General features: G+C 41.3%; 1 long non-coding RNA gene across 2 annotated transcripts; it reads right to left on the bottom strand.

Annotated features, from left to right (window-relative positions):
• LOC114811065 lies at positions 1-22,970 on the bottom strand. Of its 2 annotated transcripts, none has more exons than XR_003758757.1 (3): positions 22,898-22,970; positions 2,238-2,404; positions 1-187 (listed from the first exon to the last, which is right to left on the bottom strand). It is a non-coding gene; the product is annotated as an uncharacterized LOC114811065 (long non-coding RNA). The 2 variants fall into 2 exon arrangements; XR_003758758.1 differs by lacking the exon at positions 22,898-22,970 and adding an exon at positions 18,436-18,504.
• Positions 22,971-26,209: the final 3,239 nt, after the last annotated feature.

Here is a 26,209-nt window from a genome sequence, read left to right as displayed (position 1 = left end):
TATCTGTAGGCCTGGAAAGTTTTATTTTTGGTATTTTCTCATGGCATCAACAAGGGTACATCTCAAAAGACAAATAAGCCAACGATTCTGTCCAAGAGGGTTACTAGAGCAGAAAGCCCATCACTCCATTGGCTCACCTCTTCTCTTTGGTCAACATCCTTCTTCCAGGCACTTTGGTATTTTCTTCCTTATTAACAGGTTGGGACAGTAAGGGGACAAAGATGAAATTCAGATGTAGTATTTGTTAAGATGTAATGGAAGGGATGATGGAATGTCAGGCAGTCATTCATATTTACTTAGTGCTTACTGTGTGCAGAGCACTGTACTGAAAGTTTGGAAGAGTACAATATAAGACATACTCCCTACCCACAACGATCTTACATTCTAGAGGTTTGAGGAGGTCGGGATGTCTTGGTGTGGGGGGGTAATCTGGGGATTATTTTTGTCAATCCTCAGTTAATTAGTGCATCTGTGGTACATAACACTTTTATGGGACCTTGTAGCCACTTGGAGATGTCATTCACTCAGTCAGAGAACATCATTGAGCTCTTACTGTGTGTGGAGCACTGTATTAAGCACTTTGGAGAGTACACTAGAGAGCATTCATCGTCATAGAGAGAGCATTCATCTTCACAGCTTTGGTAGGAAGCACTGTCTGATTTAACAGCTGAGGAAACTGAGGCGAGGCCCAGAAAGTGGAAGGAATTTTCATAAGGGCTTCTGAAAACACTGTCATTGAAAATGCAGAATGAACCTAGTTGTCCTGCATCCTGCTGCCCTGTTCAGGGCTCTAAATTCCAGATCAAATAATGTGCTAATTTAATTGTTCAGCTGGTACAGGGAATGCTAACGCCATACCAAGTCCAGTAGTACTTTGCACACAGTAAGTGCTCAGTAAATGCTATTTATTTGATGAATCAGTACTCTCTTTTTAGAAAGTTAACCTTGTTGAGCTGGAAGTTGGGAAAGTATGATTTTTCCATTTATTAAGGTATTGTGAAGTACTTATTATGTGTTACGCAGTGTACTAAGCACTGGTGTAGATACTAGCTAACCAGGTTCCTTACAGTCCATGTCCCACATGGACTCAGTTTTAATCCCCGTTCTCCAGATGATGAGGTAAGAGGCACAGAGAAATGAAGTGATTTGCCCAAGGTCATACAGCAGACACATAGCAGTGCTGGGGTTAGAACACAGGTCTTCTGACTCCCAGGCTTGTGCTCTTTCCAGGCTGCTTCCAATAATTAGTTAAATTAGATTCTGGCTACATCCTCCATGGTAATAGAAGATTCAGGGTAAGAGGGTGCATGTTAAATAACTGAATTGATGAGTGGTATTTATTGACATGATCTTCTGTTAATCATTGCAATTTCATCATTACTCATTATCCATGGGGATCTACTCATCAACATTCCTGGCCTAGGTCTTGTGGGTGACCATGTTTATAATGGTAAAGCATTGTAGAAATATGGGAAATTATCTAGTTAAATAATAATAATAATAATGTTGGTATTTGTTAAGCGCTTTGTGCCGAGCACTGTTCTAAGCGCTGGGGTAGACATAGGGGAATCAGGTTATCCCACGTGGGGCTCACAGTCTTAATCCCCATTTTCCAGATGAGGGAACTGAGGCACAGAGAAGTGAAGTGACTCGCCCACAGTCACACAGCCGACAAGTGGCAGAGCTGGGATTCGAACTCATGAGCCCTGACTCCAAAGCCCGTGCTCTTTCCACTGCGCCACGCTGCTTCTCAATGAGGTAGTGGAGATGGACAATATAAATTAGAAGCAGCTTGACGTGGTGAAAAGAACTCAGACCCAGAGGTCGGAGGATTTGTGTTCTGATTCGCATTCAGAACTTTGCCTCGGTGCCCTAATTTCTCTGCGTCTCACTTTTCTCATCTGTGAAATGAGGATTCAATACCTGTTCTCCCTCCTACTCAGACTGTAAGCCCCATGTAGGACGGGGGCTGGGTTTGACTTGATTATCTTGTCTATAGCCCAGTGCTTAGGATAGTTCACACTGCAAGCATTACCACTATTATCATTTTTACTGTTAAATAGCCTGGCTGAACAACCTGCTTCTTCAATCATCTGGCTAAAGGGAAAGGTATCTAAATGAAAACTGTTATTTTGCTTTTGGAAGTGATTACGAACGTTTGTAATTGTGGAAAATTCCTTCGGTTTCTTTGTATTTTGAAGACTCTACTGATCCTAACGGAACTAACAGAGAATTACCTGGTACCATCTTGGAAAGATAGAAGACTTATTTTCTCTGCTATATGATCCAGCAGCCATTTTTGTTCAAGAATTGTATTTGTCATGGAAAGCGAGAGAAGAGAGATCTTCCAGATAGCCTTATCCAAGCAGTCCAGGGGTTTCAGTCATTTCCTGATAAAGAATGACTAAAGCACAGAAGAGAAAAAAACTCAATGAATAATAATAGTAATGATGGCATTTAAGTGCTTACTATGTGCTAAGCACTGTTCTAAGCACTGGAGTACATACAAGTTAATCAGGTTGTCCCACGAAGAGCTCACAGTCGTAATCCCGATTTTACAGATGAGGTAACTGAGGGACAGAGAAGTTAAGTGACATGCCCAAAGTCACACAGCTGACACATGGTGGAGCCAGAATTAGAACTCATAACCTCTGACTCCCAAGCCCGTGCTCTTTCCACTAAGCCATGTAATGGTCCATCCAACCCGAACTTCGGTGCCAGAGCAACACGATGCTTAGAGGAAACATGGAATGGTCACCTTCTTGCCATCGTAATGTTTAGAAATTTGTCATTTAACATCCCTGACTCTGGTTTTCATTCATTCAAATGTGCTTGAGTGCTTACTGTGGTCAGAGCACTGGACTAAGCACTTGGGAGAGGATTATACAACAATAGAAAGACACATTCCCTTCCCACAATGAATTTACAGTCTAGAGGGGAGCAACAGACATTAATATAAAAATTACAGATATGTATATAAATGCTGTGGGGCTGGGGGCAGGGAATGGACATGAACAAAGGGATCAATGACGTCATCTGTTAGTGTATTGAAAACCTCATGAACCTGCTGATATTTTCAGCTGCACAATTTCCTGCGATAAACTTACCACCCACCATCAATAAATCAGAGGTATGAGTGCCTTACTATGCTCAGAGCACTGTACTAGCTCTTGGGAAAGTACAATGAAGTTGGTAGATTTGGTTCCTGCAAACGTGGAGGTTACAGTCTACAGGGTTGTAAAGAAGTCCTTCGTAATTCTTGTTTTGGATGTTAAAACTTTCTCCCCACTCTCCTCCCACCCTCCAGTGAAGAGTTATGCTGTTTGGGTGTAACCCCTGGAAGAAACCCCCAAAGTCAAACCTATTCTTAAACCCCAAGCACGTGTTTTCACTTCCAGAGTTCTATCCTATATGGAACCTCTAGATTAGTCTTAATTATGGTTTTCTTTCCCTTTTAATGTCAGACTAGGGTAGGAAGTCCAGAACAGCCAGGAAGTGAGTTTATCCTCCATATTTCAAGCTATAAACTAAATGTCTCTGGTGTGAGGTAATGAGATCAGAAATTACACAGGAAAAATTAGCAATGGTATTTTCTAAGCAAAGTCTTTGTATAGACAATATTTTATCAAGGTAATACAAGCACAGTCTGCTATTACTGCGTTTCCACTGCAGTTCTGAAAGGTTAATTACATTGTTGAGCAATATTTTAATTTATTCTAATTTGCCTCATCTGGATTCATTTGCCTAATAGATTTGCATATCTTTGCATTCATTAAAGCCTATTAAGGTAAAAACCTTTTTACCCAATACTCATTTGCGGCCACTTTCGTCATTTTAAAGTTTGAACCTCATTGTGAGCCAAATGTCAGACACTTTAGAAATCTTGGCATTAAAGGTCAGCATTCTGGGAATCAAAGTCTTCATGCTCAAATTATGACTCGGGAAGAGAAAGTGACTGGTTATTTCAAAAGTCTCAGTCAGATCTTTTAAAGCCAGGTACTGGTGCTAGGCTTTGAAATTGGCAACAACATCAAGTGAATTCTAGCATTTTTTTAAAATGGTATTTATTAAGCATTTACTATATGTCAGTAACATACTAAGCATTGGGGTAGGTACAAACTAATCAGACTGAACATGTCCATGACTCACATGGGGTTTACAGTCTTAATCCCTGTTTTACAGGCCTCAGTGGCTTGGAGAAATTAAATGACTTGCCTAAAGTCACATAGCAGACAAGTGGCAGAACTGGAATTAGAGACCAGTAACTACTGACTCCCAGGCCTCCACTCAGCTACAGTGCACCTCTCTTTTCTAAGAGTGAAAATAGGCCCTGCTTTAGAGCCCAAAAAGCAAACTTGCTGATCTGCAATCAGAAAAGCAAATGGTAAAAAAAAAAAACCCAAAACCCAATACTTTTTTGTCCACTTCCAGTTAGAGTGGACTAGTGCCATGATCATGACCTATTTTCATTACTCAAAAGTAATTCACATGAACCCTTTAGGTTCTACCTCTTAAAAGCATCCTAATGATTAGGGTTCATGTACCTAGGTGGATGCTTGCTGGAAGAAAAGACTAACTTAGGCAACTGAGAACCCATGGGGCAAAAAGAAAATACTATTTCATATTTGAATTGTTCCAAAAAGTGGTCAAAGAGGAAGCTGGTCTTTCAGACTTACAGAAACCAGAGTAGAGCCACAAAAGTATAGTGAGTTGGAAAATTTTCCAAAAGTTGGAAAAAAATAAAAACCTTGAGTTTTTAAAAGCCCCTACAAACTAAGCTTTTATTTTTGATTAAAAACATTATATGTTTTCATGCCTCCCCACCCATGAAAATAAACATATCCCCCCATTCTAGATCTATAATCGATATTGGGGGAACCTAATAGAAATCAAGCACTGTGCCTGAGAAATCGAATAAAAATATCCTTCTTTCCATTCCTTTTTTATTTGGTTTTGTGGGTTCCCTTCAGGAAGTGGAGGTTGGGTTCTGAAGACATTTGATAAAGCAGAGCCTTGTGTTTTCTTAATAAGAAGAAATGCATCCATTCAGTTCCCTGAACCGCAAGCTCCCTGTGGGAAGGAAACATGTCTACCAACTAGAGAAGCAGCATGGCTCAGTGGAAAGAGCACGGGCTTTGGAGTCAGAGGTCATGGGTTCGAAACCCGGCTTGGCCACCTGTCAGCTGTGTGAGTTTGGGCAAGTCACTTCACTTCTCTGGACCTCAGTTACCTCAGTTACCTCATCTGGAAAATGGGGATGAAGACTGTGAGCCCCACGTGGGACAACCTGATTCCCGTGTCTACCCCAGCGCTTAGAACAGTGCTCGGCACATAGTAAGCGCTTAACAAATACCAACATCATCATCATTACCAACTCTATTGTATTGTACTCTCCCAAGTGCTTAGTACACTGCTCTGTGTATAGTAAGCACTCAAATACCACTGAGTGATTGATTAGAAAGGAATGGGAATGGAAGACCAAGAAGAAGTTGCAGTGATGTAGGGAGAAGTGATGAAGGAGTCCGACAGAAGTATTTACATATAGTGAAAATAAGAGGAAGAACAATAACTGTAAGATCACCTTGGGCAGGGAACACTTCTGACTCTTTTGTATTGTACTCTCCCAAGTGCTTACTACAGTGCTCAAATAAGGCAAGCACTCAATAAATACCATTGAGTGAATGATTAGAAAAGAATGGAAATGGGGGACCAATGGGGGACCAAGATTATCACAAGATGCAATGGAACAGGGAGAAGTAGTAGAAGAGACAAACAAAAATATTTACACTGTGAAAACAAGGGGAAGAACAAGAATAAAGCAAGAAATAAAAGCTGAATCATTTCATGTAAAGATAAATATATGAATAAAAGGACATGTGCACACAAGTGATGACATAGAAATAGAAGAAAACATAAGTGTGGATATTGTGAGTTAACTGGGGAAGAGGTCCTGAATGACCACAGTAAAATTTCAACCACTTCATGATATAATGGTAGCTGGGAAAAAAAGGTTTCATGAAAGTAAGTGACATTACCTCACATCCTTTGCCAACTGTTCAATGTCAGGAAAATGTAGAGTTACTGTAAAATGATATTACATGAATTTGTCTCAGGAGAAGCTGAGAGATTTATACTAGTGGAACTGGCAGAAAATCCATAATTTGTTTTTATTCCCCTTTGAGGATTTTTATTCAATTGTAATGTACAATAATCTCAAATTTTAGCTCATTTTATACATAATGACTTGCTCAAATGCTTTCACATTTAAGCATCCTAAAATATCTTAAAAAGTTTTGTTCACCCTTTCTCCATTTATAGCTAGTGGTGCTGCTATTCACCTAAAGATTAGCAATTGTCTGATAGGTGAGTATTAGAGCTAACTTCACCTGAAATTAATAATATTTACTGAGTACTACGTACAGAGCACTGTATTAAAGTATTTGGGGGAGTACAGTGGAGTTAAAGGATATAGCCCCTGTCCTCAACAAACTGAGGGACTAAAAGGGGAGACAGGCACAAAATAATAGAGAATGAAAAAAATGAGAATGTGGATGAGTAAGTGAAAAACTGAAAGCGATGCAGGGAGAAAATGGTTGCTCGAGTCGGGAATGGAATGTTCCCCTGGACCAAGCCCGTGAGGGTTTCTGATTATGGACTGGAGGTATAGAAAATTGATAATCTTTCCCATCACCAATAGGGCCCCCCATATCTTCATATGAGGTAATCAAACTTTCTCCCACCCCTCACTATCTTTCCCAACGCTGTGTATGACCACCCTTATCTATATGACTTGAACATAAAGGGACATAGTGTGACCTAGTGGAAAAAAGCACTGACCTGGGAGTCAGGGGATCTGGGTTCAAATCCCAACTCCACCACATACCTGCTGTGTGACCTTGGGCAAGTCACCTAACTTCTTTTTGCCTCAGTTCCCTCATCTGCAAAATGGGGATTCAACACCCATTCTCCCTCCTATTTAGACTGTGCACCCCATGTGGAACCTGATTATCTTGTATCTACCCACTGCTTAGTACAGTGCCTGGCACATAGTAAGTGGTCAAAATTTCCACAATCATTATTATCACTAGTCATGGGGCAGAGTAAGATTGAGCTCCTGAATATGTTTTCCAAGTAGACTTGCCAACTCTAAGCTTTGACTTCCTTTGTTTGGCGTGAAGGGAGGATAAGCAAGAAGGGCACGATAGTAAGGAAGGACAGAGACTGATCCAGACACATAACAAGCATATCAAAACTAGCCAACACACACTTAGACTACCTGAAACTTGGCTTCTCACCCAACTGCCAACTAATAATAATAATGTTGGTATTTGTTAAACGCTTACTATGTGCAGAACACTGTTCTAAGCACTGGGGTAGATACAGTTCCAGTGCACCTAAGCTCACTGTGGGCAATGTGTCTACCAGCTGAGTTATATTGGACACTCTCAAGCATAGTACAGTGCTCTGCTCACAGAAGTGATCAACAAATACCATTAATACCAAAGATGATGCAGAAGGGAGAATCAGGAAAAAAGAGCTTAATCATGGAACCACGAGCAGTCTGCAGTGGTTCCATAATCACTGAGATTGACCACCTGAGTGGTCAAAAAGACAATACCTCATTATTTTAACCTAGGCCTGGATTTCCTCAGTTCTCTTGAGAATTTGACATAGGTCACATAGCACAGATTAATTCCTAACCCCTGTAAAATAAAGGCAATTACAAACAGCAGTATCACTACCAGATTGCCAGAACCAGTAGTTTGGGCCATTTGATGGGAAGTCAGATTCCTGAATAGGGACTCCCGAGAGGATTCTGGGAATGGGTGATATTGGGAGACAGGGTCAAACTGTTGTTCTTTACCTCTCTGGAAGAACACAAAATGTGGCTTACTCCCCAGGTCACCAGACAGATACTAGAACATGATTTAGAGAATTGAATCCAGATGACTAAAGAAGGAGCCCATATAGTAATTACAGAGGTATTCAACAGAAATGTTAGCTCAGCGGCTTGATGCCCTCCTGCTACCTTGTCCGGGGTCTTATTTTTTCTAGTAGGACATCTGATATTTCAAGAATTATTTGGGGAAAATTTGTTTCAACTATCTGAATCGTTATCAATGATATTTATTGAGTGCTTTCTTTGTGCAGAACACTATATAAGGCATACAATAAGTCCTTTCAGGCTGTAAACTCCTTGTGGGCACGGACTGTGTCTACCAGATCTTCGGTATTGTACTTTCCTAAGTGCTTGTACAGTGCTCTGCACAGAGTAAACACTCAAATACCATTGACTGATGGATTATTAGGTACTTGAGAGAGAACAACACAGTAGAGTTGGTAGGCATATCCCCTGCTCACAAGAATTTCACAGTCTAGAGGGGGAGACAGAAAATAAAATAAATTACTGATGTGGGGAAAGGGGCAGTATAGGGGTTATACACTTCAGTGGTTTTGGAATGGGCAGAATATCAAGGTCTTTATGGGTACAAATCCAAGTTTGGTCAGTAAATTTAGGATCGGTCTCCCTGGCTAGACTGTAAGCTCACTGTGGTTAGGGAACACGTCTACCAATTCTGTTACACTGTACTCTTCCAAGCACTTAGTACATAGCTCTGCACCCTGTAACTGCTCAGTGAATATTATTCAAGGCTAAAATCATGTATCATGTCTTCTAGCTCTACTGACCTCTCTCAATCCATGGAATTTGCATGGCTTAGTGAAAAGAGCACAGGCTTGGGAGTCAGAGGTCATGGGTTCTAATACTGGCTCTGCCACTTGTCAGCTGCGTGACTTTGGCCAAGTCACAACTTCTCTATGCCTCACCTCATATATAAAATGGAGATTAAGACTGTGAGCCCCACATGGGGCAACCTGTTAACCTTGCAGTGTTTAGAACAGTGCTTGGCATATAGTAAGTGCTTAACAAAAAAAAAAATTATTATTAAACACTTATTGCATGCAAAACAGTTACTTAGTACATTGTAGGAGCTCATTAAATATCAATGATTAATCATCTTAATCCTATGTGGCATTAATTCAGTCTGGTTTGGAGATGGAGCTTCCTCACAAGTGAGTTATCCCTGACAGGACACGTGTTCTTGTTGTAGGTCAAACAAGATTGCTAATAAACCAGTTTGGATTTCCAAGAGGCAGCCTAGGTTTGTGTTTCACCATAGCTTCTTACCTCATGGGACAATTAGTCTCCATAGTTAAGGGTTATTTCTAAGAGAAGCTTTCTCTACTGCTATTTACACTTAATGGGAAGGAGTTTAACAGAGCCCAGGTGAAGAGCAAGAGAAAACATACACTTTACACATTTCAAAACAAAGAAATAAAAATCCAACCCCCAATTTTCCAAATCACCCTATTCACAGTGGTCCAAGGAAATAGTGCCTTATAGGCTCCCTTTTTTTTCAATTAGAATTATAAACTCCTTGAGGGCAGAGATCATGTCTTCTAACTCCACTGTACTTACCCAGGTGTTTAGGACAGTGTTCTGCCTACAGGAGGGGCTCAAGTACTTAATATAGACATCAATTTATATTTTATGTTTCACTTTGTACTGCAAACCCTGTGGAGGACAGGAGTCATCTCATTTCTTATATCCTCTTCACACAGCAGTAGACACTGAGTCAGTACTGCTGATAGTGATGAGGAGGAATACTCCTCTTTAAGAAGTCCAGCTTCCTGTTTGATGTTCCCACATTCTGACTTTTTCTGCTCAGTGCAGACATATTTCCCTGAGCTGTATGTTTGTTGTGACATATAATATATTGGTGTGAGAATACAGTTGTTGTAGGGAGTATGAGAAGATGTAGCAAAAACCCACTTCACTAACTTCAATAAATGGTCATTAGAATCTAAGTTGTCTGTATTTGGTTTTGAAAAATGGGTGCTGTTTCCTTCTGCCTGTAACTTATTTTAGGGCCTGAATCTTCCACTGGATCCTGAAGTCCTTGAAAGCAGGGATTGGGTCTATTAATTCTCTATTACACTTACAGTATGCAGAGCACTAAACTAGGCACTTGTACAGTGCTCTGCACACAGAGAAGCAGCGTGGCTCAGTGGAAAGAGCCCAGGCTTGGGAGTCGGAGGTCATGGGTTCGAATCCTGCTCTGCCACTTGTCAGCTGTGTGACTGTGGGCAAGTCACTTAACTTCTCTGTGCCTCAGTTACCCCATCTGTAAAATGGGGATTAACTGTGAGCCTCACGTGGGAACCTGGTTACCCTGTATCTACCCCAGCGCTTAGAAAAGTGCTCTGCACATAGTAAGTGCTTCACAAATACCATTATTAGTAAGCACTCAATAAATACGATTGAATACAGTGCTCTACACAAATAAATGTAATAGTAAGTAAATACTATTGACTGCTGGCAGCTGCCATAGGGTTAATTAATTTTCTGATAGTCTACTTTGGAAAGACAAGGACCCACAAATGCACAGGAAGGATTTCATTCTTGTTTACTTATATTCTTAATCATAGGAAATTTATCAATTTTGGTCTCATCATCTACCCGTTAGAGACCCACTTCTTATTTTGCATGTTCCCCAGATACCTACTATGCTGCTTTTAACATAGTTTCGCAAATATTATTGATGGTGATTACAATATTATATAGGAGAACTTGCCTGACTATAGGATGATTCTGAGATCTTGTCAGCAGATTCAGTTTCTAATACTAATGAAACAGATGTAGGTAAGATGGTATCTGAGACTGAATGAGGCACTGGAATAATTGCCATGGCAATGGGAAATAACGCATTCAATTAGGGAGAGGAAAAAAAAACACTGAAGCCCCATGAAAGGATGATGCAAATGAGCCTCTTTCAGTTGCTCTCCCAGGTGGAAATAGACCCTTAATTCAGTGGAGGAGAAAAAAGAACATGTTTTTAATTGTTATGTTTTTTCCTAAAGAGTAAACATTGGCCTAGAAAATGGTACAAGTAGAGGTTTGTCATTATGTATTAGCTGAGAGTCTGGCTTTCTGTAAATCCCAACCGAAACTTTCCTCTGCAAAGGATTGAGGAGCCTTTGTATTTTGAATGTTCTCAAACCTTTTTAACCATCTTTCTTAGCACTTCACACATATATCTGATGGGTCACTGTGGAGCATGGTAAACCAGGATTAATACAAAAAAGAAAGCATTAGTTAATAAAGAAAAACTATATTTCAGAGAACTCATACTAATGCAGTTACATGTGGCTTTTTCATGATAGGGAATCATTTTTAAAAAATAGGTCTAACACTTTCCAAACTGGGGGAATAATATCCCAGAAGGATTTTCTGCTTGTGATTTCTATATTACTTTTACATCCCAGATCTTCAATTTCTTTTTCTTTGGTGGGGGCGGGGGGAATGACTTAGATATGATCATAATGAAAGAGCAGAATATCAATAAAATATGCTAATGAACCTTGCAGATGACACAAATTTGGGTGTTATTCAGCTTCCAAACACCAAAGAACTGAAGAAATCACATGGAAGTGTGGCGAACAATTCAGACTTCAAGTAGGAAACCACAAAATTGAAATCAATTTTTAAAAAATCTCTGTGAAAAAGTCATTTGAAACACCTATTCAGTGGGAGAACAAATCTGAAAAGGAGCATTATTAAAGGCAGTTTGGGCAGCTTTGCCAAGCGTTGCAGTAATCCTGGAGTTGTTCAGAAGCAGGGGAGCAAACAGCAGCTGATATTCTTTCCATTGTGATCCAGAGCTGGAACTCTCTGCCCTGCCTGCTCATTTTTGGTTTTTAAAATACTATTTAAGTACTGACTCTGTGCTGAGCACTGTTCTAAACATTGAGGTATACACAAGCTAGTCAGCTTGGACACATTCCATGCCCCATATGGGGATCCCGGTCTTAATCCCCCTTTTACAGATGAAGTAACTAAATTCCCAAAAAGTTAAGTGACTTGCCCAAGGTCACACAGCAGACAAGTGGCAGAGCCAGAATTAAAACCCAGGTCCTTCCAACTCCCAGGTTTGGCCTTTATCCACTAGCAGCTTGGCTCAGTGCAAAGAGCATGGGCTTGGGAGTCAGAGATCGTGGGTTCTAATCCCAGCTCTGCCACTTGTCAGCTGTGTGACCTTGGGCAAGCCACTTAACTTCTCTGTGTCTCAGTCACCTCATCTGTAAGATGGGGATTAAGACTGTGAGCCCCACCTGGGACAACCTGATTACCTTGTATCTCCCCCGGTGCTTAGAATAGTGCTTGGCACATAGTAAGTGCTTAACAAATACCAATATTATTATTATTATTAGGCCACGTTGCTTCTCAGTTCCACCCACTAGCAGGCCTTTAAGTGGGGCATCATTCAATCATATTTCCTGAGTGCTTACTTTACTGCACTGTACTAAGCTCTTGGGAGAGTACAACAGACCAATCCCCTGCCCACAATGAGCTTACAGACTAGAGGGGGAGAAAGACATTAATATAAATTTTAGATAAGTACCTAAGTGCAATGGTGCTGGAAAGATGGATAAATAAATGGAGCAAGTCAAGGCAACACAGAAGGGAGTGGGAGAAGAGGAAAGGAGGGCTTAGTCAGGAAAAACCTCTTGGAGATGTGCCTTCAGTAAAGATTTGAAACGGAGGTGAGAAATTGTCTGCCGGATACGAGGTGGGAGGGTGTTCAGGTCAGAAGCAGAACATGGGCGAGAGGTCAGCGGCAAGATAGATGAGATGGAGCTATGAGGTACAGTGAGAAGGTTAGCATTAAATAAGTGTGCAAGTGGGCTGGAGTAGGAGAGTAGAGAGTTGAAATAGTTGGGGTTAAGGTTGAGTGCTTTAGAGCCAATGGTGAGGAGTGTGTTTGATGAGGAGGTGGTTGGGCAACCACTGGAGTTTGAGAAGTGGGGAAACATGGCCTGAATGTTTTTTGTAGAAAAACGATCCAGACAGCAGAATGAACTATGGACTAGAGTGGGGAGAGACAAGAGGCAGAAAGGTCAGCAAGGAGACTGTTACAGTATAGATGGTTGAATTAACATCATAGTGGTTTGGATGGAGAGGAAAGGGCGGATGTTGAGGGTGGTGTGAAGGTGGAACTGACAAGATTTAGTCATAAATTGAATATGTGGGGCAGGGACTGTGTCCAACCTAATTACCTTGTATCTACCCCAGTGCTTAGAAGTGTCTGAAATCATAAATGCTTAACAAATACCATTTAAAAAAAATTGAGAGGAGATGGTCAGAGGGAGAAGTTGGGATGCAAGTCAACAAGTACAGCAGCAACAGTAACATTTGAGTATCCCATTTCCTAAAATTGTGGGTCCTATGTGGGACAGGGACTGTGCCCAATCCAGTCATCTTGTATCTACCCCAACACTTAAGACAGTGCCTGGCATGTAGTGCTTAAATACCATAATAATTGTCATCAATTATTCACCAGGGAGAGATTAATTTTAAACACACAAAATGGGGAGAAAAAAACAAATAAAAAAGCCCCCAAACTATCCTAGGTTGTTTATTTTCTTTCCTAGAGGTTCCTAGCAGTTCTGGGAGATTGTGATTCAGAAGAAAACAAAGAAAGGTGTTAGGGAAACCTGAGAAAAAAGCAGTGGGATGGGGGGGAGGGATTACTATGGCCTAATGTCACTGCCATTCCCTCTGAAATAGTGTTTAGCATCTAATGTAGAGGAGCAGACATCGCCAAACAGATTTAAATGTTATTCACTGAAATGTGCTTCTAGAAACCCTGCAGCATGAAAATGTGTCCTACTTGTTCATCCTGCTTATCTAAATCCTAGGCACATGGTGAAGTGGATAGAGCATCGGCCTGGGAGTCAGAAGGTCATGAATTCTAATCTCAGTTCCACTACATGTCTGCTGTGTGGCCTTGGGCAAGTCACTTCACTGGGCCTCAGGTACCCCCATCTGTAAAATGGGGATTGAAACAGGCTCAAGAGGGACAGGGACTGTCCAAGCCAATTTGCTTGTAATAATAACAATGGTATTTGTTAAGCACTTACTATGTGCCAGGCACTGTATTAAGTGCTGAGGTGGATACAAATAAATTGGGTTGGACACAGTCCCTGTTCCGCATGGGGCTCATTGTCTTAATCCCCATTTTACAGATGAGGTTACAGAGAAGTTAAGTAACTTGCCCAAGGCCACACAGCAGACAAGTTGTGGAACTGAGATTAGAACCCATGACATTCTGACTCCCAAACCTGTGCTCTATGACTACACCATGATTTCAGATGATAGCGAGTGAGGAGATTTCAAACCTGTGCTCTATGACTACACCATGATTTCAGATGATAGCGAGTGAGGAGATTTCATTATATTAAGTGCTGGGATGGTTACAAGCAAATAGGGTTGGACACAGTCCCTGTCCCACATGGGGCTCACAGTTTCAATCCCCATTTTACAGATGAGGTCACTGAGGCCCAGAGAAGTGACTTGTCCTAACTCACACAGCAGACATATAGCAAAGCCAGGAATAGAACCCTTGACCTTCTGAGTCCCAGGCCTGTGCTCTATCCACTATGTCATGCTGCTTCTCAAGAAACAAGAGTCAGAATTGTGTGTACCTAACTCCCACTCAACTGCTTGCCTGCTGTGTGACCTTGGGCAAGTTACTTAACTTCTGTTGCCTCAGTTACCTAATTTATAAAAAGGGGATTAAGACTGTGAGCCCCATGTGGGACAGGGAATGGGTCCATCCTGATTATCTTATATCTACTCCAGAGCTTAGTACAGTGCCTGGCATATAATAAGCATGTAACAAATACCATAAACGCCCCCTTACATCCAGTCTGAATAAATCCTGTCAGATTTTCCTCAGCAGGAGTTCCCCCAATCTGCCCTTTCTTCTGCCCAGAATGCCACTACACTGCGCCAGGCACTCATTATATTCTGACTGAAATATTCTTTCACCTTCCATATAGAGCTTTTGAAGTAAAAGAAACCCTAAAGAAAAAAAAAAGTCTGTCACTTAGGACATGAAAATAGCCTTAACATATGACAATGACAGAACCCAGACTTTCTATGAGTATTACCTCATTCTGTTTCTGAAGAAAGTTTTGACATGCATTGAAGCATACAGTACTCGGAGAAGCAGCCAGAGTCTTTAGATCTCTTACACAAAAACTCCTATCTGCCAATGACTAAGCTCTGGAAGCATCCAAATGGACATTTACAGTTAAAGTTGACAGAAGTTGTATTCCAAGCTGCAGCTATCCACTCTTCATACAGCCAAGCTTTGCTAATGGAAAGATACAACATGGTCCAATTATGCAAGCATAGAAAAAGTGGTACAGAAACATACCAAGACTTGTATGTCCCTCTAGAATACCCTATTAGCTGCCATATAATCTCCCTGCCTTCAACCTTTTCCTACTACAGTCCATACTTGCATCAGTTTTCTAAAATGTCATTCTGCACACAACTACCCACACCTCAAAAAACTTTTATGATTAATCATTCCTCTCTGCATCCAGTGGAAACTTCAGGCCATTGGCTTCTTGGCACTTCATCATTTCTTTAAAAAAAAAAAAGACAAAAATCAACAGTATTTGTTAAGTGCTGATTATGTGCCCAGCACTGTTCTCCATGCTGGGATATAGACAAAGTAATGAGGTTGGACACAGTTCCCATTCCACATGAGGCTTACAGTCTTAATCCCATTTTCCAAATTAGGTAACTGAGGTCTAAGGAAGTGACATGATTTGCTTAAGGTAACAGCAAGAAAATGGCAGAGCTGGAATTAGGTCCTTCTGACGCTCAGGCCTATATGCTATCCACTAGGCCACATTACTTCTCTTAGATGAGTTCTTTGAAGGCTTGGTCAAATGCTCTCCTTATATATAGAGGCTCAAAAAATATCACTGAATGTTTAGTACAGCACTCTGCACACTGTAAGCACTCAAATACAACTGGTTATGCTTCCCACCTCCACCACTTTTGTAAGTGTCATCTCCATGCCCTTACAACTCAGTTCTCCCACCCATGACTTCAGTAATGCTATTCATCTCTTCCAACAGAACCAATTGACAACCATTCAAATAGTAGAGACACTAAGGCTGGCATATTGTTATGGCTGGAATCCTGTCCTCGGCCCAGAACACATTGGTTTGAAGCAACAATGATTAAATGCCTTTTAGCAAGGATCCAGTTCTCATTAAGAACCTAATATCCAGAACCATATGCAACAGCTTATTCATTTTCCAAACATTTATCCAGAAAATGTTGTTAGGACCCTAGGCTGCGATGATCTGTGTGCTCTATACAGAGTTTAAATCTGATATAGTGGAATGTGACAGCTTCATACACTATCCCTTCAACCTTCTGCCTTGGGGCCTGCAAATATAGTTTGCCCAAAAGGCTTTGAGGAGGTTATCTAACCTTTGATGAAAGAGTTCATAATGAATGGCAAACAGGATGGGAGCCTGCAAATTAAGATGGAAGCCTAAAATAGCCTGCAACTTACTCTCTGGCTGATTACATTCTGAAGCACAAGGTCTCAGAGCAGAGAGAGCATAATCTTGCCCAGAGGTATCAAACAACTAGTTGAATTTCTGGTGGCAGGCTGCCACTATTCCCCCACTCCCCCAGGGCTGGTCATCTGATTGGCTCTCTGGGAAGTGGCAGGTGGGGCCATGTGGAATGGTGTAAAGTCATCATTAGAGTTCCCTGCCCTCAGCAGAATAAAATTAATCCACCGCTCATCAGATAATTGGGTACAGGTCACCCTGGTCACAGTGTGGCTCAGGTTGAGGAGGAACATGGCTTAGTGGAAAGAACAGGGGTTGCTAGTCAGAGGACCTGGGTTCTAATCCCAGATCCTCCACTTAACTGCTGTGTGACCTTGGGCAAGTCACTTCACTGAGCTTCAGTTTCCTTATCTGTAAAATGGGGATTCAATTCAATACCTCATCTCCATCCCTAGACTGTGAGCCTCAACATGGTACAGGGACTGTGTCCAACCTGATTAACTTCTTTAGAAAAATGCTTAGAAGAGTGTTTGACTCATAGCAGAAATACCACTAAAAAAAAAAAAAAAACAATATTATCCCAGAGCCACCTGAGTCCCAAATATCTAAGTCATACCCAGACTATTAATTGGGCTATCGTGCCCATCAACATCAGGCTGCAACTGTGACACCATCAAGGTTTCACAAGCAAAATGTGTATCCCAGCTTTTAGCAAACCCACCATAGCTTAAAAATCATACTAACTGTGGTATTAAAGCACTTACTGTGTGCCAGTCACTATATTAATCACTGGGATGGGCATAAATCCGGTTGGACACAGCCCCTATCCCATAGAGGGCTTACAGTCTCCATTTTACAGTTGAGGTAACTGAGGCACAGAGAAGCTAAGTGACTTACCCAAGGCCACACAGCAGACAAGTGTCAGAGCAAGGGTTAGAACCTAGGTCCTTCTGACTCTCATGAGAGTCCATTAAGCCCACCCTTCAAGGGGCTGATGGTTATGCCATAGATTTAGTTAAGCCTCATGCCTGTAATCAATACAACTACAGTCAAGTCTCATTTGGATTAGAATATCCTCTTTGAGAAGCCTAAGAGCAGGAGGTGTTCTGGGAGAGGAAAAACAAAAACAAAAAAAAATGAAGAAAATGGGTGGTCTGAGTTTGAAGCAAAAGAAACCCTAAAGAAAAAAGTCTATTACTTAGGGCATGAAAATAGCCATCTCGTATGACAAGTTGAAACAGAAGGAGAAGCCAGACTTTCTATGAATATTGCCTCATTCTGTTTCTGAAGCAAATTCTGACATATAATGAAGTGTGCAGTATTCAGAGCATCAGCCGAAGTCTCTGATTCACTCATACAGAAATTCCTATCTGCCGATGACTATGCTCTGGAAGCACCCAAATGGACATTCTTTACAGAATCACTGATTGGCTATGGAAGAGGTACAGTGAACAAAGTTGATGGTGGTTTTATTCCAACCTGCAGCTAGTGAGGCTTCATGCAACCATGCATCGTTATTGGAAGCATAGACCTATTCCTGCTGCACAGTTAGTACACAGTCCAATTATTCAAAGGTAGACAAAGTGGCAGAAAGAAAACAAGATGACTTTATGTCCCTTGAGACACAAATAGGGCATGGCACCAAGATGACATTGAGAGTCAGATGGTCACAGGACAGGGCTGCTAATCGTTTAAGGTGCATTTGATTGGGTTATAGCATGCATGGGCAACTCTGAGCATCCTCTTCCCAGTTGAACTGGTTGATTTACAGCCCACGAATGAGCCACGTCCTCTAATTGGTACCTGCAGACAGGCTCGGATTCATTTGGAACATGTGCCAATCATATGACTAAATGGCACATGTATGGGGGCAACCCAGTTTCCCTGCAATTCACAACTCTGCATCCCAGTGCCTCGGGTGGTAGGGTGGGGAGGAAGTTGTCCCTGGGAGTCTCACAAAACCAGGAGTGTCACAGTGCCGTGTCCTACCTCCTGGTGTGGGGAGTCTATGACCATAACCATCAACTCCCATCCTTCTGGGAGGGTGGAAAGGCAGTGGAGGAGGCTCTCCAGAGGTGTCACGCCACTGCTACTCCTCCTGAGGACAAGAGGAAGAACTGAGTCACTGTAGTAGAGGGAGAAGCAGGGATTGTGGAATACCCCCATCCCACATTTCTCTCACTCCTTCCTTTGTTGCTAGGCAGGTGACTTATCTTAAACTACCTAGACAATAGAGGTGACACCAAGATAAGGCAACCACTTATTGGGTCCTCTTGAAGGGCTTTGCCTGATAAACCAGTCATAGCTCAACATTTGCTAATCCTTGAAGGAACCCAGATATCACAGTTGAATTCTAAAGCAGTTTTATTAATTCCTTAATTAAATCACCTAGACAGGATTGCCAACAAAGAAGTCCTGTGATACAGTCAGTTATTAGTAGTAATGTCTATTATATCACATCTTCCTGGGTAAAAAATGTGAGAGGAACAACAGCATAATAATGAAACAGTTACTGCATGGTGATCTAAAACAGTGATACAGTATCAGGAATGTGAGAAAAATGTTTTAAAGATACAATGAAGCAAGGCTTCTGATGAGATAGGAATAGCCATGACAGAAGACAGACCAGCCAGCATACAGAATCAGAAATGGGATGATTGTCTTGAGATGGTGGATTCAAGAAGATGGCACATAAAAAAGGGAGAATAAAAATGATGCTACCTAGGGCATGGAGCAATCTTTAAATGCCTAAAACATATATAATATTGCCAATCATGATCCCATCTTGATTTTTCTTCAATAAAACTGGCAGATGTAGGAAATACTAACAATAGCTATCTTTTATCAGGTAGTTCTGTCAACTTTTAATACCTATACCTCGTCTTAGTCATATTTGCTAAGACTGGTTTCTTAGAAAAGCATTGATTCATACTAGTTATCAGAACATTTTGCGTAACAGTGTCTACCCAGTGATGTTCACTCTGACATTTTTCTAGCTAAGAGCAGGAGCTTGGAAACATTTCAAAAGTTTAACCATTTTGTTACTGATAAATTGACTTCAATCTACATTGTAGGAACATTTGTTTCACTGAAATAGCATTTTAATTGTGAATGCCATGATTAAAGATCTATATTATACAAAGGGAGAAATTAGATTACAAATCAATAAACCAATTGTACTTGAGTGTTTACTGAATGTAGAGCACTGCACTAAGGACTTGGGAGAGTACAATATAACACACATTCCCTGACTACAACGAGTTAATGGTCTATAGGACAAGACATATAATATACATGAATTAAGGATATGTATGTAAGTGCTGTGGAGTTGAGGGGGAGAGATGAATAAAGGGAGCAAGTCAGGGTGACTCAAAGGAGTGGGAGAAAAGGAAATGAGGGCTTATTCAGGGAAGGCCTCTTGGAGATGTGCTTTCAATAGAGCTTTGAAGGTGGAAAAAGTAATTGTTCTGTCAGATATAAAGAGGGAGGGCGTTCCAGGCCAGAGGCAGGATATGGGCAAGAGGTCGGCAGGGAGATAGATGAGATTGAGGTACAGTGAGTAGGTTGGCAGAGGAACAAAGTATGTGGGCTGGATCGTAGTAGGAGAGTAGCAAGGTGAGTTAGGAAGGACAAGGTGATAGAGTGCTTTAAAGGATGTTAAAGAGTTTTTGTTTGTTGCAGAAATGGATGGGCAATCATTGGAGATTCTTGAGGAGTGGGGAAACAATGTTTTTGTAGAAAAATGATCTGGGCAGCAGAGTGAAGCATGGAGTGGATGTAGGGAGGTCAGCAAGGAGGCTGGTATGTTAATTAAGGCAAGTCAGGACAAGTGCTAGAATTAACACTATAGCAATTTGGATGGAGAGGAAAAGGATGGATTTTAGCAATGTCGTGAAGGTCAAACTTATAGAACTCAATGACAGATCGAAGATTTAGGTTGAAAGAAGCATCAAAGATAATGCCCAGGCTACAGGCCTGAGACAGAAGGATGTTGATGCTGTCTACAGTGATGGAAAGGTCAAGGGGAGGAGAGGGTTTGGGTAGGAAGATAAGAAATTCTGTTTTGGATATGTTGTTTGAGGTGTTTTGAGACAACCAAGTAGAGAGGCCTTGAAAGCAGGAGGAAGTGCAAGGCTGCAGATAGGGAGGGAGATCAGGCCTGGAGATGTAGATTTGGGAATCATCCACAGAGAGGTGGTAGTTGAAGCCATGGAAGCAAACGAGGTCTGCAAGGGAGTGGGTGTAGATGAAGAATAGAAGGGGACCTAAAACTGAGCCTTGAGGGACTCCCACAGTTGGAGGGTGGGAGATAGAGAAAAAGACTGAGAGACTAAGAATATGAAGCCAGAAGGATAGGAAGAGAAACAGGAGAACAGTGTCAGTAAAGTCAAGATTGGATAATGTTTCCAAGTGAAGGGGATGGTTGACAGAATCAGAGGCAGCTGGAAGGTCGAGAAAGATTAGGATGGAGTAAAGGCTGTTGGATTTGGCAAGAAGAAGAGTATTTGTGACTTTTAAGAGGACAGTTTATGTGGCATGAAAGGGATGGAAATCAAATTGGAGGGGGTAAAAGAGAGAAACTTGAGATAGCAGGTGTAGACAACTCACTCAAGGAGTTTTTAGAGGAATGGTAGCAGGGAGATGGGGCGATAAAATATTCAAGTAAAAACAGTGGTCACTAGACCATATTGTTAGAAGGAAGGAAAAATCCCAGTTTTCCAATATTAAGATGTCCATAGCACCTCTCTCAAAATTAGATTCAGTAAACATTAATTGGATGTTGATGATGATGACAAAACACACAAAATAGAGGAAACATAATGGGTCACTGGAAAAATTAGGAAGGATTTTCCTCAGGTGGCCATTTGACATTCATTGAAGTCTAGGGCTCAAAGTTTGCCAAGGAATCTCATCATCCTTCTTGAAAGCATATTAAAGAGTCAGTTGCTCCACTTGGACACTCACATGTCTTCTGACATAGCCAATAATTGGTAGTTATTGAGGACATACTGGGTGATGAGCATTGAACTAAGCACTTATCTGTTTTAGAAAATAAATAAAAACCAAGTTCTAGCAAAGAAGCACTGCTTTATGCTGAGCGGTTATAAAAAACTGAAGACAGAAAATAAATCTCTCTCTCCTTGTACGATTCTATCTATTTGAAGTACTCCAATATTATCAGCCAAGATATTCTGCTTGCCTAACTGATAATAATAATAAAATAATGATGGTATTTAAGTGCTTATTATGTGTCACACACCGTTCTAAGCACTGAGGTAGATCCAAGCATTCAGGTTGAACACAGTCCCTGTCCCACATGGGACTCTCAGTCTCAATCCCCATTTTATAGATGAGGGAACTGAGGCACAGAGAAGTGAAGCGACTTGCCCAAGGTCACACAGCAGGCAAGTGGCAGAGGGGGGTTAGAACCCACAACCTCTAACATGACGTGATCTCGTCAGTCATCTGTTCTCAATAACTACAATTCAGGGGTTCTTAGGACTTATCTACATATAACTCCTACTCTCTAAAATAAAGATCAAATCTATAGTAGATATCTTCATTTCAACATAGACAATACTGGTGAAAAACATTTACATTTGTCCCCAGCTGACTATATACTTATAGTCCTACTTCCAAGAGTGGGATCCTTTTTCAGAAGCTTTTGAACTTGGTACCTATACTGAGACAGGCACCAGTTGGATTACCTAGAAAAAGAAAATGGTCCAAGATGGAGCTACATTGTTCCTGAGTTTAGTGGAACAAAGTGAGTATGTAAAATTGATTCCCCACCACCTACTCCTGGCTGTCAGTCATACTGATTTACATTTGAAGTCTTAATTTTATTTTCAAGGAATTCAGAAGTCAGTTTCTGGCAGCCCTAGAGATGATTTCATTATCAACATTTCATTTTGACCCACTCAACTATCACTTAACTCATTAAGAATCTGTGGTCTCTCCTAGACCAGGGAGTCATTGTCTCAAGTGGGGATTCCAGGCTGTAAAGTAAGGTTCATAGCTGCCAGTGTTTCACCAAAACCCATTCAAGGCCCCAGCCCATACATCTTGGCTTATTCTTTTGGTAGAAATTAGAGTACTATACTAGCCCTTCAAATAGTCCTCTATTCAATAGCCACTGGCAAAAGTACAGCCCTAAAAGAATCCTAAATACAAGCCTGGTCATTTCTATGGAAAACTGAAGTCCAACACAGAAAGGCCTTGGAAAGTTACTAGACCCACAGTGCCTCACTTGCCCTTCTACTGGAGACTTGCAGATTTCAATCTGTCCTGAGAGCAGGTACATAATGGACTCAACAAGTCCAGCCAGGTTCCAGATCATATTCCCCAGATTTGGGTTTCTGGCACCACTTTAGAGTGCGCTTGAATCAGTATCTTTCAGAGAGCCCCAAATCACCTCAGCACATTCTAGAATTGGAAGAGAACTACTTACTTATTCTGAGTTGGGGTGTACCTGAGTTGAAGAAAGACTACAGCAGCATTCCACTGCTACTAACCAATCTAACTCTGGCTCCTCCCTTTTCCCCTCCTAATCACCTGATATTCCAATCTGACTCCCTCATTAGGCTGTAATTTCCTTAAGCACACACATATGTATTTCATTTCTGTGATAGTTCATGAGATCCAGGTTTGCCAAGTCATACAGAATAGGCCTGAGCAGAGCCCAAATCAGGTAAATTTGTTGCACTGACTCTTTTTAGCTCCAGGAAGACAGTCACTGGTATTTTCATTCCCACTTGAGAATTATTTATCATTTTTTTGAGGCAGTCTGCTTACTTTCATAATTGATCTATAAAGGAGCTACATATGAGCCAAATATAGACTTACAGTGAAAGTAATTAGATAAAGAGTGTATTGAGGGAAGGGGAGACAATTTACAAATGACCTTTGTTAGTTACAAGTGTCAAGCACTGAACGAACATGAGGCAAAAGTGGCTAGAGAAGTGGAGGCAGCAAAGAAACAGAGAAGGGGTATTGATGTTATCAGAACTTTCCAGTAATCTGTCTGCTAGGCCAGGGTGCTTCCCAAGTGCTATGAGGCTGGGAAGTATTCCTTGTTCATATCCATACTTTTTTTTAGGCTCTGTCCCCTCCACTAGATTTTAAATTCCTTAGGGGACAGGATCATGTCTTCTAACTCTATTATACTCCCCCCAGCACTTAATACAGCACAGAGTAGATGCTCATCAAAGACTCCTAATTTACTGAGTAAAGCCAATTCACCCCAAACCTAAGAGTTACTCTCTAGTCCCTAGTGATGTTTGCCCTTTGATAGGAAACATGTCTATGAATCTGTTATAGCATACTCTCTCAAGCACTTAGTACAGTGCTCTGCACATGGTAATTGCTCAATAAATGTGATCAGTTGATCTCACCACCACACCACAGATCAAACAGCCTATGTCGAATAACAGTACTAGGGAGCACCGGACAGGACCTTAAAGTGGCAATGATCAGTCAATCAGTGGTATTTATTGAGCACTTACTAAGTGCTTGGAAGAGTACGGTACAACAGAATTAGCAGACATTAGGGATTCCATAATGAGGTTACAGTCTTGAGACCTTCCTAAGACCTCAAACCTTGGGCCCTGGGTCAGTTGGGTTCCAAAATAAAAATGCAAAATAAGAAATCTTGATACTTCCCTTCCAACTAGACTCTCAAACCACCTCATATTGCAGTTCCATTTGAATTACATCTCGTCGGCTTTGGTTGGCAGCTATAACATCTGATATGCATAATTCTCCCACTCTTAATATAGAAGATTGTCAGCACGTGCTCACTGCTTAATCCCACCAACATCTTCTCTCTTGGGCCTCCTCCACTGTCTGCCAAGAGGGAGGGATGTGGGCAGGCAATCTGTAGCCTGCTTGAAGCCATTCCTTATATGGAAGGTTTATTCTTTTATTTTGATCTCTTCCAGGTGTCTGGAACATCTATGCTTACTGGTAATTACTTTAACACACTCTATTGAAAGGAAAAAAAAAGGCATCCCTTTAAAAGCATTTCAAAACACATTCCTAATGTAGTATTTCATTAGCCAGAGATTATGTGCTGCTGATGGAAATGATAATTCAGGTACTCTCTTGATTGTGAACTCCTTGTGTCTTCCAACTCTATTGTATTGTACTCTCCCAAATGCTTAGTACAGTGGTCTGAATATAATACTCACTCAGTAAATACCATGGTTTGATTGAGTTTTGAGGGTGAAAAAACCCATCAGCCGAGATAGGTGCAAGTTTGAATATTTAGAAAATCCAATTATCTGAATTTGAACAGATTGGTTCCAGCAGTGCTATTTAGTGAGAAAATATGCTGCATCAAGCAAGTGGCATTGATTCCAAATGAGTCCATAAGATCATCACTTACAAATTTATAAGAAGCAGGATGGCCTAGTGGAAAGAGCCTGGGAGTCAGAGGATCTGGGTTCTAATATCCGCCTGGCCACATACCTGCTGTGTCAACTTGGGCAAGTCACTTAACTTCTCTGTGCCTCAGTTCCTTCATCTGTAAAATGGGGATTTTACAAATGGGGATTTGAGAAGTAGCATGGCTCAGTGGAAAGAGCCCAGGCTTGGGAGGTCATGGGTTTGAATCCCGGCTCTGCCATTCGTCAGCTGTGTGACTGTGGGCAAGTCACTTAACTTATCTTTGCCTCAGTTACCTCATCTGTAAAATGGGGATTAACTGTGAGCCTCACGTGGGGCCACCTGATTACCCTGTATCTACCCCAGCACTTAGAACAGTGTTCTGCACATAGTAAGCGCTTAACAAATACCAACATTATTATTCATCTGCAAAATGGGAATTCGATTCCCGTTCTCTCTCCTACTTAGACTGTGAGCCCTGTGTGAGAACTGTTTATAGTGCATCTATCCCAGTGCGTCCTCTCCATCCAAACTGCTACCACATTAATATAATCACTTATCTTATCCTGCCTTGATTACTGCATCAGCTTCCTTGCTGTCCTCCCTGCCTTCTGTCTCTCCCCACTCCAGTCCATACTTCACTCTGCTGCCGGGATCATTTTTCTACAGAAACATTCAGGACATGTTTCCCCACTCCTCAAGAAACTCCAGTGGTTGCCCATCTATCTCCCCATCAAACAAAAACTCCGTTCCCTTCAAGCGCTTAGTACAGTGCTTTGCACAGACATGGTAAGTGTTCAATAAATATGATTGAATGAATGAATTGGCTTCGAAGCACTCAATCACCTCTCCCTTCTACCTCACCTAGCTACTCTCCTACTACAACCCAGCCCACACAGTTTGCTCCTCTAATCCTAACCTTCTCACTGTACCTCGACCTTGTCTATCTCACCCCTGACCCCTTGCCCACATCCTGCCTCTAGCCTGAAATGCCATCCCTCCTCAAATCCTACAAACAATTACTCTCCCCCCATTCAAAGACTTATTGAAGGCACATCTCCTCCAAGAGGCTTTCCCTGACTAAGCCCTCCTTTCCTCTTATATTGTGCTCTGGGCACAATAAGCACTCAATAAATACGATTGAAGGAATGAATTAATACATTGTTTGGCAAGGACTTAACAAGCACCACAATTATTGGTATTATTAAATTTTCAAATCACAGTGATGAGCAATATCACTTTAAAAGGTCCTTCTTTCCAGCATTTGCAGGCACTGAATTAAACAATGGAAAAAGGTGACGATTGCCTGTAGGAAAAATGCTGGTAATTTAATTATAATTATAATAATGGCATTTGTTAAGTGCTCACTATGTGCCAA

This window comes from Ornithorhynchus anatinus, chromosome 4, assembly GCF_004115215.2.
Source record: "Ornithorhynchus anatinus isolate Pmale09 chromosome 4, mOrnAna1.pri.v4, whole genome shotgun sequence".
Taxonomy (NCBI): domain Eukaryota; kingdom Metazoa; phylum Chordata; class Mammalia; order Monotremata; family Ornithorhynchidae; genus Ornithorhynchus; species Ornithorhynchus anatinus.
The sequence above is the reverse complement of the archived record's forward strand: the minus strand, read 5'-3'. Positions and strand labels throughout refer to the sequence as shown.